The following is a 15,549-nucleotide window of genomic DNA, read 5'->3' as shown; positions in this document are numbered from 1 at the left end:
TGACTTAAAGCATGTCTGCCATAGAGACCAGCATACATAGAGTTAGATGCATACATACATTACTTGTTTCATATTGCATTGCATCTTGTTATGGTTTGCCACATGTTACCTATGATGTTATGGATTAACTTGCCTTACTAGGTTTCTTTCGAAACTCATTCCTTTTTTTGTACAATCTGTTGTTAGACTTCTCTACAGGTTTGGATTTCTTTGACGGCCCGTATGAGGAAGCGCAAGGTGAAGAAGATGAAGACTGAAGAACCAGAAGAGTTGACTGAAGATGTGGATTTGATTTCCTTTGTTTCTTCTAGACTTATCTTTTACTTTACTTGTATTAGCTTAGAGCTTTATTTAGATTTCGATCTACCTTCCGCATGTGTTTGTAGGGTATATTTCCACTATACTCTACAGTTGTCTTTTGATTTGATATCTTGTTATTCCGCACTCTGATATTCTATAGTGATCCTTCTGAGATCCTTTCTTGACTTTTATTATAAATTACTTGAACATTATGATTTGTTCTTGCTTTTGATTATGTTATTGTGCGAAATGGATGTGATAGTTCCTAAACTTGATCTTTTGGGCTGTGGATCACACTCTCGGGTATGCCAGATAGGGTTACCGGCTGGGAGGATGTGACACCTTTTTGATCAATCTTTTGTTAGACTTCTCTACAGATTTGAATACTATGACGATACGTATGAGGAAGCACAAGGTGAAGAAGATGAAGACTGAAGGAGAAGAAGAGCTGACTGAAGATGTGGAATAGTTTTCTCTACATTCTTCTAGACTTATCTTTTACTTTACTTGTATTAGCTTAGAGCTTTATTTAGATTTCGATCTACCTTCCGCATGTGTTTGTAGGGTATATTTCCGCTATACTCTATAGTTGTCTTTTGAATTGGTATCTTGTTATTCCACACTCTGATATTCTATAGTGATCCTTCTGAGATCCTTTCTTGACTTTTATTATAAATTACTTGAACATTATGATTTGTTCTTGCTTTTGATTATGTTATTGTGCGAAATGGATATGATCGTTCCTAAACTTGATCTTTTGGGCTATGGATCACACTCTCGGGTATGCCAGATAGGGTACCGGCTGGGAGGATGTGACAACAAGTCCAACTAATGTCTGTTGTGACACGTAGTGGGAAGGAATATTATTCACCTTTGTCCATTCCTAAGCCATTGCCCATCGATCTTGAGAGTCGAGAAGAGGTTGATTTGACCCATGAGACTGGTGATGATGCACACAAGCCTAGTAAAGAGACACCACCTATGAGTATTACCCATCAATTTCCTCATAAGGGGTTGCACATTCCGATTGTAGATGGACCTACTCCTAAATCTTACACTCCCAAAGCCCCCTTCCCTAAAGCTCTTGAGTCCTCAATTCTAGATCCTAGAAAGAATGCTAAGATGCAAGAAATGATTGATTTATTCCAACAAGTTCATATCAATCTCCCACTATTGGATGGTATCAAGCAAGTCCCAGCTTATGCTAAATTCTTAAAAGATCTATGCACCCAAAAGCGTAAGTTGAGAACTAAGACTCTTAAACTGTTCATCTAAACTGAACAAGTTAGCTCTATAATTTTCAACCAACTGCCCCCTAAGCTTAAAGATCCAAGTACACCTTTAATTTCATGTGTTATTGGAGATCTATCCATAAGCAAAGCATTGCTTGATTTGGGAGCCATTGTGAATATTTTACCCCGTTCAGTTTATGATAGGTTTGGCCTAAGAGATTTGAAATCCACTGATGTGATACTACAATTAGAAGACCGCTCAATCAAACGACCTCATGGGCTACTTGAAAACGTTTTGGTAAAGGTTGATGATCTATATTTTCCTGTCGATTTTTTGATCCTATATATGGATAATCCAACTACCAATAAGTTACCACCAATCATTCTTGGACGCCCCTTTTTAGCCACTGCGAATGCTTGCATCAATTGTAGATCGGGTTTCATGGATATATCATTTGGAAATAAGAAACTTAGAGTCAACATCTTCAATGCATCCTTAAGCCCAAATAGAGATGAAGAGTGCTTTGAGAATAACCTTATTGATGAGAAAGTGGCAGATTATACTCCAAACATGCTTATTGATGATCCCCTACAATATTACTTGACATTTGGAGAATCTGACCAACTTATTGAGGAAGTCAACACATTGTTGGACTCTTCCACTCCTTTGGAGCAGCCACCATTTCCAATGAGATTTGAGCCTCTACCTCCATTAGCTGCATCTCCCCAACCCTCATCCCTCATATCTCCCCCTAAGTTGGAACTTAAACCTCTCCCTTCCAATCTAAAGTATTCATTCATAGGGGAAAATGAAACATTGCCTATCATTATTTCTTCTGATCTATCACCTAGGCAAGAAGACCACCTTCTAGGAGTGCTTTCAGAATTCAAGTCAACCATTGGCTGGTCCTTAGCTGATCTTAAGGGCATAGACCCTTCCATATGTATGCATAGAATATATTGTGAGGATGGAGTGAAACCCCGTAGGGATCCTCAGCGTCGTTTGAATCCTAATATGAGAGAGGTTGTGAAAAATTAATTGATTAAGTGGTTAGATGCCGAAATTATTTACCCAATCTCTGATAGTGAATGGGTCAGTCCTACCCAGGTTATCCCTAAGAAATCCAGCATTACAGTGGTTCCAAATGACAATGGTGATCTCGTCCCAACTAGTACCACTACAGGTTGGTGTGTTTGCATTGATTACCGCAAGTTGAACACAGTCACCAAAAAGGATCACTTCCCCTTGCCATTTATTGATCAGATTCTGGAGAGACTAGCCGGGCAAAGCCACTATTGTTTTCTCGATGGTTACTCTTCTAACAACCCCTGTATTTCTAACCCGAGATCCGTATTTCAGGTCCAAGAACTCGAAGGTCTAGTCGGGTAAGTTTGAGGAGTATCCAGATAGAAGTCCATGATCCATATTCTGAACCCATGGATCTGGATCCGTTGCTTGAAGAGCCTGCCTTGCTTGGTAGTTGGTCTTCTGGAAGACAAGTGTTGTTCGGAGATGTCCGGAATGAATGTAAGATCTCCCCATCTCTTCTTTAGGGCTAGGTTGTACTTGGATATCAACCCCCTAGCAAAAGCACCGTCGTATGGCAAAGTACATGGGGGCGGTTGCTAGTGGCGGTCGATCAAACCAAGCGACCGCCCGGTCTGTTTTCGAAGTTTTAGCCCTATTTTGCCCCTTGACTTCTATAAAAGGTAACCCTCGTCCAAGTAATGAATATTTTATTCATGGTTGCTAATTTTGGAGGTTAGACGGCTGCGGGGAAGTTCTGAAAGTGGATCTGAAGTGCTGGCAGTGATCTGGAGATCAGTCCTTCCCTTTTTCTGATTTTTTTGAAGTGAGTTAATGGATTCACCCTTCATCCTTTATCTTCTTTGTCTTTTAATTTAGTGCTAACCCATCCCCTCATCATGGTGGTTACCCTCTTTGATCATTGACTCTCTTTCCAATCTACTTGAGGTGGTTTATCCGAAAACGAAACCCTGCTTTCGTGAAAAGGATAATCCAGTCAAGGGGAGAGTTCTAAGTAACCCAATGATGGTAATTGTTAAGATTTCCTTCACCATTTGGCTTTGGGACTATTAGATTTGAGACTTAGGCCATGATCACTTGAAATCTGGATTGAAAACGGGTGATCAGAAGCCTGAGTTTCGGATTGAAGCTCTCTGTTTTTGGGGCGGTCACTAGTGGCGGTCGCTCAATTTAAGCGACCGGCTTGAGCGACCGGCTGGTAAACAGTGACCAAATGACTTTTGGTTCTGATTCACTTTGATTCAATTAACTCATATAATATTGTAACACTGTGTTTAGGTATACTCTGTTTGAAAAGAAAGTCTTGTAATAGTTAACGGATCTCTTTTTACGGACAGTTTACTTATATGCAGGTAAGGACATTCAATCCTATCTTTTGAATAGACTTGAACATGCTAGTCCAGTGTCTATTAGAATTAGTATTTCTTTATATATGTTGCTGTATTCATGTCTTATATATTAATCTTGTTATATTACTGCTGTTTGTCTTGTTTACATATATATTTTGTTGATTATGAATGTTATGTACTGATGATGGTTAGTTTATGGTCCTGACGGATGAGGTATTCTTTTGGGATATCTTAGCTTGCGATATCAGAAGGTTGTGGAATGGGACACATGCCTGTTGATGTCTCCAGCACTGTCATGACTGTTTGATGACATTCTTAGGTAGAGTCTAGAAGTGCATGGCTAGGTACCCCACATGCTACTACCCTTTTGGTAGGGGGATTGAAACCGAGTGACCCGTGATGACAGTGATGTGATGTTGGTCCACTGTTAAACATGTAAATGGTAGGGTTGCATATGTTAGGGTTGGGCTCATGGATGTCCAAGGAACGGACCGGGTGTCATGAGGAGTCATGAGAGCATCCGCCCCAATAATATGTGGATGACCATAGGGTTAAGGAGTGGAGTCCAACAGCGGTAGCCAGTCCGTGAGGATTCTCTCTCCTAGGTTGCGAAGGATACTGAATCGAGTTGGTCGGTGCCATAGGGGATGTATCTGGACTTCATGTAGACATGTAACCAGTATGACCTTGCATTGGATTAGAAACCATGACATGCGCCAGTACTCATTACTAATGTTCATGGTAAGAGAGTGTTGACTTAACCCCAGCAATGGAAATGAGAGCCAGGAGTGGACTTTCCCTTTTCCCCAGGATCCCTACAGAGGTAACCAGTCTTTGCCGGATCAGAGTGACTAGACCTACCCAGAGGAGGGCTAGTGTATATCTTAAAGCATGTAAACTTTTAGAGATATGCATAGTTAGAAATCATAGTATCATTCATACTTTGCATTCATTCATATTATTTGTGCATTTTGGCATTGTTGGATAATTGATGGGAATTATGATTGTTTCTTACTGAGTTCTTTGGAACTCACTCCTTTATTTTGTATATGTTTATTAGCCTGCACAGAAGAAGGAATTGTAAATGAAGATGGACTGGTTTCCTAAAAGGAACCATCCCGTATGAAGAGGATGTGGCACTGTCAATGGGAAATGGAGATAGCCTGTGCGGGAGCTCCTGCGGGTGCATGGAGTGCGCTTATCGCACCTATTGATGGTCAGAGACGAAAAGTGGTTAGACAGTTCGCTCAGCGAATGGAGAAGAACCGGAGGACACCCTATCTTGAGATTCATAAAAAGCACTATTTAACCTTAGAAAAGGAAACTGGAAAGAAATTGATATAACTCTTTTGTTTACTTCCGCTGAACTCGTATTCATTTTTATTCATTATTCTTTCCTTTATTATTGTTGTTGGAGTATTTGGACTCCTGTAATTCCTTTAATTAATTTATTGAACATTTATTGCTCTTGATATCTTTATTTGTGTTTAATATTGTTGATAGACTAAAATCGTGGATCCTATGACGGATCACTCCCACGGGTTGTCGGGCGGGTAACCGAGACCGGTGGGTGGGGTGTGACAGAGTGGTATCAGAGCCATGGTTTTACGAAGTCAATAATATTTGATACAAGTGTTCGATGAGCAATCTGAGTCCTTGATCCAGAAGTGACTCAAAAGAATTAGAGTGAATAGTAGAACATCTTTCGTTAGAAACAAACTAAGAAAGTAAATGAATTCTCTTTTGCATAGCTTACTATAAGTCAAATGAAATACATTTCACATTTTAATTATCAAGAAAGTGCATAAGAGACAATAATATAAATGCAACAAACATAACTGTACTTCATTAATTAGATTAAGCTTTACATAATTAGGAGCGTACTCTACACTTTACAAAATGATAGGAAATGAACATGTGCTGAATAAAAACTACAATAAACATAACTAAACCCTAAGTTAGTACTGAATCAAAATGGATCAAAGTCTAAGTCTATCTACTGATGTGGTGGAGGTATTGGTGCTAATCTCATCTGGCGGAGCATATCAAGGCACTCGCCTATCTGGCCCCTCATCTCTACCTGCCACTGCTCGAACTGGTCCATTTGAGTGAATAGACCTCTATCCCAAGGTGGTGCAACCTCCAAAGTATCCTGAGTCCCGGATGTGCCTCTTGTCTCGAACTTAGAAGGTGGTGGCGAGTCTGCATGATCCTCATCATCAGCCTCTACATCCATGTCCTCTGGCTCGGCTAGAATCTCTGGTGAGTTTGGTCTGCCCAATAAGTGCATCTGAGCGACCAATCTGTGACCTATCGTGCAGCTATGCCCAACCGGAATAGCCTCCTCTCCCTCTAGGTCGACCCCGAAGTGCTCGAAGATCCGTGTCAGAAGTCGCCCGTATCCAAGGTTTGCTCTCGAAGATCCGTGTCAGAAGTCGCCCGTATCCAAGGTTTGCTCCCTCGGATAAGCCACTCGATAGATCATGGCATTCTGGATTATGTAAGCCAAGTCTATCTGGTAGTGGGTGTACACTGAGAAGGTCATCATAGCCTGCATGAGTGAAATCTCACTCTGATGACCTGCCTTAGGCAGCAAGTTTCGTGCTATGATCCGGGAGATGATCCTGCATGAGGGAAGCAGCTCGGTCACTGACTCTACCCCACTGCACTCCCAAGAGCAAATGCTCGAGTAGACGACAACTCTATCCTCCCAGTTGATGACATCGTCTGACTCAGCCCCCGGCTCGAACCATCTCCTATCGCTGTGGATGTATGGAACGTCTAGGATATGAGCCAGCTCCTTTGTGGTGAAGCGTATGTCTGTAGTCTTCACCCGACTCTCTATCACTAGCCTAGTGTCATGCTCTCCCACTCTCTCTCTGTGGAAGGTCAGGTTACTGTAGAATAACCTGACTAGCTTTGGATAGGCATCCTCGTTCAAGAACAAGGTACCTCTCCATCCTGCTGCAGCAAATCTACTCTCGATCTGGAACTGCTCGACCTCTGAAGTCACTACTGGTCGACCATGCTCGATCAGACGCTGACTGAAGTGGCCAAAGTACAGCTCCTGTGCCTCCAGTGATCTAAAGTAGTCTGGATGGACTGGGTCATGTGCGTCACCTCTACCTCGACCACGACCTCGGCCGCGAATGGGTACTCTCCTACCTCCCCGTGCAGCCATCTAGCGAGAAAATCTGTTTTTAGGCGAAAAAGATGCAAAATGAGAAGCCATGAGATGTCTAGTAATTACTTATTAGCGTAAAAATGCAGAGTAAACAGTAGATCTATGCCTAGACATGTTATGGGAAGTAAAAGAAACATTTTCTTTGCACAAAAGAAAACCTAAAAATAGTTGCACATTGTAGTTCTTTCATGCAAACCATAGAAATGAAGGGTTTTGTGAGAAGATTACCTGTGTAGTGTGTAAGCATCGCGTGGGAAGTAGATCCGAAGCCAACGGAGTCTCCAAAATGCTTTCCTAACCCTTAGCACAAAATCCCCAGAGCCATAGTATTGTTTTGAGAAGTGTAGAAGTGCAAATGAGGCCCAAAACCGTATTTGAAGCGTTGTTGTCACGCATATTTTGGGGCGATCGCTACCGGCAGTCGATTGATTTAAGCGACCGGCTCAAGCGACCGGCCCAGTTACTGTTGCACAGATTTTTTGGATTTTGGATCTGTTTTGATTATTCTTGGACTTTGTGCTTGTTGTTGCTTCTGTTTGTGAATGTTGGCCATGTTGTGGAGTTACTTTGACTTGAGGAATCTTTTTCCGGACTTGATCATTTAGTGTTGCTAATTTCTGGAATTCTTTTCGCAGAATGGTTCAATTAAGGAATCGTGCTGTTAATGGTCAAGATGGTGAAGAAGGTGGAAAGATCAGAACTATGTTGAGATACCTGTCGTAAACACTAGAACTGAGCCTCCCCGAGTTGAAATTCCTCCCCGTGCATCGCAAGTAGTCTCTATACAGGATGTGATGAACATTTTGGGAAACATGATGCATCAGCAGCAGAATCAGTTTACTACTATGATGCAAGGTTTCGCGACTACTCAGCAGAATGCCCAGGCTGCTCTTAACCCTAATGGAGCTGGTACTTTTGCAGCTGGTACTTTTGTGGACGGATTTGCCCTTGGTCCGCATGCAAGGTTGATGGAGCTTTTCTTGAAGCTTCAGATTCCTACTTTTACTGGTATTTCATCGGATACATTGTTTCCTAACAAGTGGATCCGCGAGATGGAAAAAGCTTTTTGCAATCTCCGTTGCAGTGAAGCTCAGAAGATTCTATGTGCAGAACAGAGACTGCAGCATGAAGCTGATGCGTCGTGGAATGCTACCAGACCTATTTTGGAAGCTTCGCACCCGGTTCTTACTTGGGAAATTTTCAAGGATACAGTTTGCAAGAATTATTTTCCTGAGTCTGTGAGAGATGCTAAAGAAGCTGAGTTTATGGCACTCATGCAAGGACCTAGTACTGTGTTCGGAGTACCGAAGAAGTTTGAAGAATTGTTCTACTTTGCGCCTGCTGATTTCAAAGGTGATCGTGAGAAGGCAAATAAGTTCTTCAAAGGTTTGAGGCCGTCACTGAAGACTTACCTGGCGATTCATTCGATTGTGGATTATGCTGAGATGGTATAGAATGCAATGAAGGTAGACGATAATGAGAGAGAGAATTATCTGCTCCAGCGTTTTGTTGCGAGCAAGAATCATTTGGTGGATCGTAACCGGAGATTCTCTAGGCCTGCTCCTTATTCTGCCCCTTCGTCTCAGCCTAGAGGAGCTAGTTCCAATTTTAGCTCTGCCTCGAGCTATGGTTCTAGTAGTGCACCGGTGCGTCCTGTTGCAAGTAGTTAGGGTACTGGACCGTCTATGCTAACCCTCGTCTAGTGGTTAATAACCAGAGACCTACATATCCTTCTTCAGCAGCTCCTGTGAGTGGTAGGGATTTGATCTGCTTTAACTGTGGGAAGCCGGGTCATTATTTTCGAAACCGCACTCAGAAGCCGAATTCTCAGGTGTCAGCTTTGAAGTCTGCTTCGAATGTTCCCTCTGGGAAAGTGTTCAATGTTGTTGGTTCAGAATCCGAGACAGATCATGATGTTGTGACAGGTATTATTTCAGTATCATCTACCTCTACTTTCGTATTATTTGATACTGGTGCATCTCATTCATTCATAGCATCTTCTTTTGTGAGTCGTATTCCTATTACACTTGTCACATCCTCCCAGCCGGTACCCAATCTGGCATACCCGAGAGTGTGATCCACAGCCCGAAGATCAGGTATCGAGTAATCAACCTCCCACATAAACAATAACATAATCATGAACAATAATAATCGATGTGCGAAAGATAAACCATAGATCCAAATAAGGAAAGAATGAATCATATATAAATCAGAGTACTAAATATAATTAGAGTGTCTAAATCAAATAAGTAAAGTGAGGCGAAATCCCACTCTACAACCAGCGGAAAAGTAGTTCTAAAAGAGAAGAAACAGGATAGAATCTAATCCCAATAGCAGGTACAAAAGGTAACTAAATTGTTCTCAATCTTATAGACAATATCCCTATAAGTATGAATCTCATAAATGGCACAAGGGCGCTTCCACTCTATGGTCGGACTAAGCATCGTACGGAGCATAACCACTCGTGGGATCTTCAGTGTAATTGTCGTAACCGCAATCACTTTCCTGGAGATATGCCTCTTCTCCTTGCGCTTCTTCATACGAGAAGTCATGATACTCAGAACCTGTAGAATAGTCTAACAAACATTGTACAAAAAAGAATGAGTTTCAAAGAAACTCAGTAAGGCAGTTAAATCCATAATAACATAAATGGCAGGATTACAAAACAAACATAAATGCAATATGGTATGAGACAAACAATGAATGTATGAATCTAACTCTATGTATGCTGGTCTCTATTGGCAGACATGCTTTAAGTCATAGCACCGTACTTCTTTAGGAAAGTCTCATTCACTCATCATCAGTTGGTAATGGGTCCGGCGTCCCTCGGGACATTCCATGGCTGGGGGTATAGGTCACCACTCTCTCACATCACCATTGGTCTAAGTACCGGCGCATGTCAGGGTAAAGCCTAGCCAAATGCAAGTCTTCTACTTAGTTACATCAAGTAAGATCCAGATACGTCCATTCCTCGTCCCTGACGATCCTTTCCGGTATCCTTCACACTAGAGTCCTCATAGTCCCTGACTACAGACTCATCAACCCTATTGGTTATCCACATATGGTAAACGGGAAGCTCTCACGTCCCCTCACGGGTTGGTTACCGGTCTTGAGCGCCCGTGAGCCCAAGTCTATCCATATGCAACCCTACCAATAAATGGCCCCCACAATGTGATTCCTGTCCTCTCACGGGTTGGTTACCGGTCTTGAGCGCCCATGAATCACCATTGCTACCACGGGTCGTTCGGTCTCAATACCCCTCCGATTAGGGTCTGACATAACGGGACATCCTAGCCAAACACTACTAGACAGTCCTAAATATGTCACCCAACAGTTTAGGAAGGTGTCCAGAGGGCATCTCCGGAAACATCCCATAATATTCCCGTAGTAGTCCAAGGACAGAAGTGTCAAAAGGACACCTCTCCTTTCCAAACCATACTTAAGCATACACAAGCATCAATTCATAACATCACATATATGGTAACTTCATATATGGAAAGAAATCAATAATTACAATCAACTTGTATATAACTGGTAAGTAAATCATACATGAGTCAATTTAATATAAACAAGTAATGCTACTGATATCAAGACAGTACCACAGTAGTATAACATTATAAGAATCTAATTAAAGAAATAAATTAACGAGATTCAAATATAGAAACTAAGATATGCAATTTATGTTGTTAAAGAAGTAACCATCCTTACCTTTTATAACTTGCAAAGGAATCCTAAGAAATCAAGTAAGATCTTGACAAACTTGAGAAGAAGGTCCTAAACAAGTGTATACAACATATTAGGAAAGATCCCTAATAGAAAAGATATCAAAACATCCAAAACAGACCAAATCTGGAGTTGCTGTACTCATTGGTCAATTGGATTGGTCTATCGTCCCCGATCGACCAATCAGTCGACCAATGGAGACAGTGGCCTACAAAATCAGAGTTTTAGGAATAAAGAACCAAATTTGGTGGTTCAAAAGGGTACTAAACAAGGGGTAAACTACATTGGTAGTATCCTAACATATAGAGGACCTCAAAACACTAATCGAATCAAGTCTTCAAGTTACAAATTAGGAAACAAAAAGTTACCATAATTAGATCAATCATGGTTCTTGAATAATTCAAGATAGAAATCATAGACAAGAACAATAGGAGAATGAATCATTGATTCAGATAAAGATATCATGAAAGGCATACTTAGATCTTCAAGAAAATAGACCTAAGAGCATAAATCTAAATAAGGAAACAAAACCTACCATAGATGTAACTGTCATGATTCATGAAGAAAGCATGGTATGGTAGAAGAGAAACAACTAGAGATTGATAGATCATGGATCATGTAAAGAAAACACACCAATTGACTACTAACATGATCAATATAGTAGATCTAAGAAGATCAGAATTTAAATCAAAAGATGAACAAAGACAAGATCATGATTTGATCATGATTCCTTCAAAAGCTTGCAATGATCATGGTTAAGATCATTGCATTAGCCATTAATCCTTAGGAAGATCATGAGAGACAAGTCCAGAGATGCTTGCAACAGAGAATGCAGCATCTCCTCTACTGTCTCAACTCAAAAAGGAAAGAAAAACAGAGATGGAGAAGAAGAAGAGAGTGTAGACATACCTTTGATGCAAGAGGAAGAGTTTTGACGAAGATCCGTCAAGATAAACACCAAGGATGCAAGGGAGATGACTTGCAGAGGTCTTTGGTTTGTTCCAAAGAGTTTGGAGGCAGAAAATAAGAAGTACACTCGAGATTGGACGTAAATAGAGCGAGCAAGACCTAATTACCAAAGACAGAACCCATTGGTCGAGTGGATTGGTATACTGGTCCAGTCGACCAATCAGTCGACCATTGCAGACAGCAATTCCAAAATAGGGAATTGAAGACCCAGATCAAATCCAATCCTAAAGGGGTTTTGCACACATATCAAGTGACTTACCTAATAGGTAGAAATGCCTTCAAACCATGATAGAGAGCACTCCAAGTCCATCAACTAATCCGATCTTCATCAAGATTCAGTTTCCATAAATAGAACCTCATCATCAACACTCATGGATTCAACGCCAGACACCAAGTCCTCCACTGGGATGGCCCAAAGCTGACTTCTTACTTTACTTCGGGTCACTGGACCTACAAATAACAAAGTTTCCGGGTCAAGGTTAGGGCTGGGTTTCACATTCTCCCCCCCTTAAAGAAATTTCGTCCTCGAAATTGAAAGTGTACCTGTGCTTCCAAAGAGGTGAGGAAACTTCTCCTTCATATCTTCTTCCTTCTCCCAAGAAGCTTCTTCAGGGGTATGGTTCTTCCATCGAATCTTCACCAAAGGGATGGTGCGATTCCACAGCTGCTTGTCCTTCTTATCTAAGATTTCGGCCGGCTCTTCATCGTAGGTCAAATCAGCACTAAGTCCTTCAGGTGCTTGCTGCAAAATGTGTTCCGGATTCTCTATGTATTTCCGGAGCATCGAAATATGAAACACATTGTGAACACCAGCAAGAGGCGGAGGTAATGCTAATCGATACGCAACAGGTCCAACCTTTTCCAAAATCTCGAAAGGTCCAATGAAACGAGGGCTAAGCTTTCCCTTAACATTGAATCTCATCACACCCTTCATTGGTGAAACCTTCAGGAAAACTTTCTCTCCAACTTGAAATTCCAAATCGGTCCTCCTCTTATCGGCATAAGATTTCTGTCTTGACTGGGCAGACTTAATCCTTTCTCTTATCATATCTACCATAGCACTCGTAGCTTCAATCATCTCAGGACCTAAGACTTTTCTTTCACCTATCTCAGTCCAGTACAAAGGTGTCCTACAAGTACTTCCATACAAAGCTTTGAATGGAGCCATGCCTATTGTTGCTTGATAACTGTTGTTATAGGAAAACTCAACCAAAGCTAGGTGTTCATCCCAATTACCACCCATATCCACCACACAAGATCTGAGCATGTCTTCCAATGTCTGAATTGTCCGCTCAGATTGTCCATCAAACTGTGGATGATGAGTTGTACTCAAGTTCAATTGGGTTCCCAAGGCCTTCTGCAAACTATTCCAAAACCTTGAGGTGAACCTAGGATCACGATCAGAAACAATACTCAATGGCACGCCATGCAGGCGAACCACATTATCCACGTAAAGCCTCGCTAGCTTATCCAGAGTATGAGTGATCTTCATAGGAATGAAGTGGGCTAATTTGGTCAACCTATCAACAATCACCCACATGGTGTCATTGCCTTTACTTGTCCGAGGCAAGCTAGTCACAAAGTCAATAGAGATATCCTCCCACTTCCAACTAGGAATAGGAAGGGGTTGAAGAAATCTAGATGGGGGTTGTGGAACGGCTTTCACACGTTGGCAAGTCTCACACTTGGCAACAAAATTATCGACATCAGCCTTCAAACCAATCCACCAAAAATGTTCCTTCAAGTCCTTGTACATCTTGGTGCTTCCCGGGTGTATAGTAAAGACTGACTGGTGTGCTTCCTTCAATATTTCCTTTTTAATTTCTTCGTTTGCAGGCATGCACAGTCTTCCTCTAAACAATAAAGCACCATCCATGGATATACCAAAGTCGGGGTCCGACTCAGGATTCGAAGAAATCTTCTCAACTTTGATCAAAAGTTCTTGATCCGAACTCTGCAGAGCAACAATCTTATCTCTAAGGCCAGATCTTGCCGTCATGGCAGAAAGAATAAAATTAGAATTCTCAGGGACAATTTCCAAATCAAAGCTCCCAATAGAAGACCACAATGGTAGACTCAAAGCATTCAAATCCAAAGTCTTCTTCTGGTTCTTCCTACTAAGAGCATCCGCAACAACGTTTGCCTTCCCAGGGTGATACTGAATATCACAATCATAATCAGAGACTAGTTCCAACCATCTCCTTTGTCTCATGTTCAACTCCTTTTGGGTAAAGAAGTATTTCAAACTCTTATGATCCGTGAAAATGGCAATCTTCTCACCGTAGAGGTAATGTCTCCAAATCTTCAACGCAAAGACAACAGCGGCAAGTTCTAGATCGTGAGTGGGGTAATTCCGCTCATAATCTTTCAATTGCCGAGAAGCATAGGCTACGACCTTGCCATGTTGCATCGATACGCAACCCAATCCAATCTTTGACGCATCGGTAAAGACTGTCATACCACCGAACTATCGGGTATAGTCAAAACCGGGGCACTTGTCAATCTATCTTTCAACTCTTGGAAATTTTTCTCACAGGGCGTCGGACCAAACAAACTTCTCTTCTTTTCTGGTCAACTTAGTCATAGGAGCAGCCAACCGAGAAAAGTTCTCAATAAACCTTACGTAGTAACCCGCCAATCCAAGAAAACTTCTTATTTCCGTTACCGACTTCGGTCTTTCCCAATCGGACACGACTTGGACTTTTTCGGGATCGACACGAATACCTTCAGCTGAAACCACATGGCCAAGGAATACTACTCTCTTAAGCCAGTAAATCACACTTGCTAAACTTGGCGTACAACTTCTTTTCTCGCAATCTTTGCAAAGTGAAACTCGGATGGCTCGCATGCTCTTCTTCGCTCTTCGAATAGATCAAGATGTCGTCGATGAAAACAATCACAAACTTATCAAGCACATCGTGAAATACTTGGTTCATGAGGTCCATGAACACCGCAGAGCATTGGTCAATCCGAAAGGCATGACCCTAAACTCGTAGTGGCCATACCGTGTTCGGAAAGCTGTCTTGAAGATATCACTAGACTTCACTTTCAATTGGTGATATCCGGATCTTAAGTCAAACTTTGAGAACACAACTGCACCTTTTAACGATCGAAGAGATCATCAATTCCGGGCAGCAGGTATCTATTCTTGATAGTCGGCTTATTCAACTCACGGTAGTCGATGCACAGGCGCATACTACCATCTTTCTTCTTGACAAACAAGACCGGAGCTCCCCAAGGTGATACACTAGGTTGTACGAAACCTCTATCAATGAGCTCATTCAACTGGTTTTGCAACTCTTTCAACTCAGTGGGAGCCATCCTATACTGAGCTTTAGATACCGGAGCGGCACCGGGGACGAGATCAATAGAAAACTCGACATCCCGTCTGGAGGCACTCCCGATAGATCATCGGGGAAGACATCAACAAAGTCACGAGACAACCCCGACTTCATCGACTCTTTTCTCCACTTTACCCTTGCCTTCGGATGAAGCATCATCCACTAGGGCATAGACTTGCATCAGTGCAGACAACACCTTCTTACAAACCCTTCTTTTCTCACCATGAAATTCTAAGACCGGACTTCCACAAATATGGAGCTGAATCTTCTTTGAGGAACAAAGAAACACAGCTTTGTGGGCTGTTAACCAATCAATTCCCAAAATAACATCGAAGTCCTTCATATCAAGAAGTACAAAATTGGCTTCCAAGTTCTTCTCACCAGTCAACACAAGACATTTAAA

The sequence above is a fragment of the Hakea prostrata genome, chromosome 3, assembly GCF_041222555.1.
Source record: "Hakea prostrata isolate BN-2017 chromosome 3, UWA_Hpros_2, whole genome shotgun sequence".
NCBI lineage: Eukaryota > Viridiplantae > Streptophyta > Magnoliopsida > Proteales > Proteaceae > Hakea > Hakea prostrata.
The sequence above is the reverse complement of the archived record's forward strand: the minus strand, read 5'-3'. Positions refer to the sequence as shown.